Consider the following 2,968-nt stretch of genomic DNA (forward strand, 5'->3'; position numbering starts at 1 on the left):
GGTTCTAAATTATATATATTGAATATTTAATCTACATGTACAAGTAATTTCATGTGATAGGTCCTTTAATATCACATAATATATTTGTCTTAAGGGTAGTTAAGTATATTAATTTTGTGAAATGTTTTTTCAAATGTGGTCATATTGATTTTAATAATAAGGCCTATTAGGACTATTACATTGATTATAGTTCTTAAATGTGACATAAATTTATAACAAAGAAGATATTTAATTTAATATGTATTATGTATCAATTAATTAGAATTCAATATTTTTTATCTAATATTTTTAATAGGATTAAAAATAATTTTGTTTTAATTGGAAAACATAATTAATTTGAGATAATACATGTGTATTTGCAAATTTCAATTTCCATCAACTTGCTTGTTGTGTAATTGCATTTTTCTCCTATATAATTAAGTTCATTTATAATAGATAAGACCTATTAAGTCATAAAATTAATAAGACCTATTATGTCATAAATTTTAGGTTCTAAATTATATATATTGAATAGTTAATCTACATGTACAAGTAATTTCATGTGATAGGTCCTTTAATATCACATAATATATTTGTCTTAAGGGTAGTTAAGTATATTAATTTTGTGAAATGTTTTTTCAAATGTGGTCATATTGATTTTAATAATAAGGCCTATTAGTACTATTACATTGATTATAGTTCTTAAATGTGACATAAATTTATAACAAAGAAGATATTTAATTTAATATGTATTACGTATCAATTAATTAGAATTCAATATTTTTTATCTAATATTTTTAATAGGATTAAAAATAATTTTGTTTTAATTGGAAAACATAATTAATTTGAGATAATACATGTGTATTTGCAAATTTCAATTTCCATCAACTTGCTTGTTGTGTAATTGCATTTTTCTCCTATTAAACATGTTGAATAATTTAGGTGAACTATTTATATTCAACTTCACGTACATGCAAAAACATTTCAGATTAGGAGGTCTATTATGCAATAATAGGTCTTAAATATACTCACATGTGACAAATTATAGTCCACTTACATTATGGTCCATAACAAATTAATATGAGGTCACCTAAGTTATCGTATGCATGCATCAAAATATTTGTACTTTTAATTTTCAAAATTGGAATTTCTAATTTATCAAAATTTTATTTTATGTGTTAAATTAGTGCTCAAAATTAGAGATTGAACTTTAATCCTAACCTGAGAACAAATTGAACTTTAAACCTAAACAAGTAATTTAATTAGAGTTATAACAATAAGGTCTTAAAAGTATTTAAATTTAATAAACCAAATTGAATGGGCTTTAATTTTAACATGTAAAGCTTTAAGCCAAATTCACCCCTATTCTTAATCCTAATTGAATAATCTCTGATTAATTCAAGAACCTTACACAAACTCTTAAATTATGTGCAGAACGGGCAAATGAACCTGTTGAAGAACACAATATAGTTGATGAACATAGGGAGGAGATCGTCCAAGTTGAACTAATGGAGACCTTTGAAGGAGAGGGGTCAGGCTCCTTACCTCCTACCACTGATATGGATGAGCATATTGTGGATCTAGCTAAACAGGTGAAGAGAAATATTTCTTATAAAAATTTAGATCATTTACTTGAAATGGATGTGGATGAGTTGAAACGTCTCAGTGAAGAACCTAGACATACTAAAAGGAGGTCAATGAATAAAAGTGCAAAAGAAATAATGTCGCATTTCAACAATCTTGATACTACACTAGAAAAAGCTCAATTGTTATCAATTGTACTTACTCATAAAGACTTAATAGATCCAATGAAATTGTTGGGTATAGATACAACAAATCAAAAGAGGAAATATTCTCAGCTACAAAAATCTATTGTTGATAATGTTAAGAAAGGTTTGGTGAACATTGGTAAAAAATCTCGAAAACTAGATAAGACCATTTCAAGAAGAGTGATGTTGACATCTTTAGTAAATGAAAGATTGCCTCAAAAAAGACAAATCTCTTCACTGCCATCTGAGTTTGGTTTTAGTAGAAGGACAATATCTAAATATGTTAAAAGGAGAAAGATTTTGGATGATACTACCTCAGAAGGGAATTGGGCAATTATGTGTAGAGCTCCTCGTTCTGATAGAATTGAAGATGTTGTTAGGAACTTTGTGACAAGTTTTTGGAATGATAATACTCGCCCTTCATCAAATAGTAGAGATGTTATCAAGCAAAGGATTGGTCCTGATCATTATGATCTCCATGTAAAACATTGGCTAGACACAACAAAACATGAATTGTATGTATTGTTTACTAAAACAAACCCTCATATAAAGATTGGACAAACCATGTTTGAACGGTTAAGGCCATATTATGTGAAGTTAAACAAAGTTTTCAAAACTTGTTGTTGTCGTTATCACATCGAATTTGACTTGTACTATCAAGTGTTTCGAAAGATTAGAGAAGATAATGATGGTTATGAAAATGCTCCTCCTAAACGAACAAGTCAATTCATAGCATCCATCTTATGTGATAAATCAGATGATAATGCAACCGGTCAAATAAATTGCATAAGAGGAATTTGTGGAACATGCGGGGACTTGGCTAAATTGCCTTTGAGAGATGAAGATAATGACATGAGGAAGATGGTAAATTGCAAGAGTTATAAGTACAAAAAAATTGAAACAAATTTGGAAAGGAATCTACAAGACTAGATTATGTAGAAGAGGAAATACCTATTGGAACATTTATGGAAAATTTTCGTAAGTTGATAAAACCATACATATGCCATGGTTTTTTTGCCAAGTGGCAAGTAGAACAATTTAAAAGATTAAGAGACACTTTCCCACTTGGAACTATTTTATCTGTAGTTGACTTCGTAGAGAATTACTCTTTTGTGCATCAAAAAGAGATTCAATCAGAGTATTATTTTTCAAAACAAATCACTATTTTCGTGCATGTGTGTTATCGACATGCACAGATGAATTTAGATGGTGTTGATAGT

Source organism: Cryptomeria japonica, chromosome 11, assembly GCF_030272615.1.
Source record: "Cryptomeria japonica chromosome 11, Sugi_1.0, whole genome shotgun sequence".
Classification (NCBI taxonomy): Eukaryota; Viridiplantae; Streptophyta; class Pinopsida; order Cupressales; family Cupressaceae; genus Cryptomeria; species Cryptomeria japonica.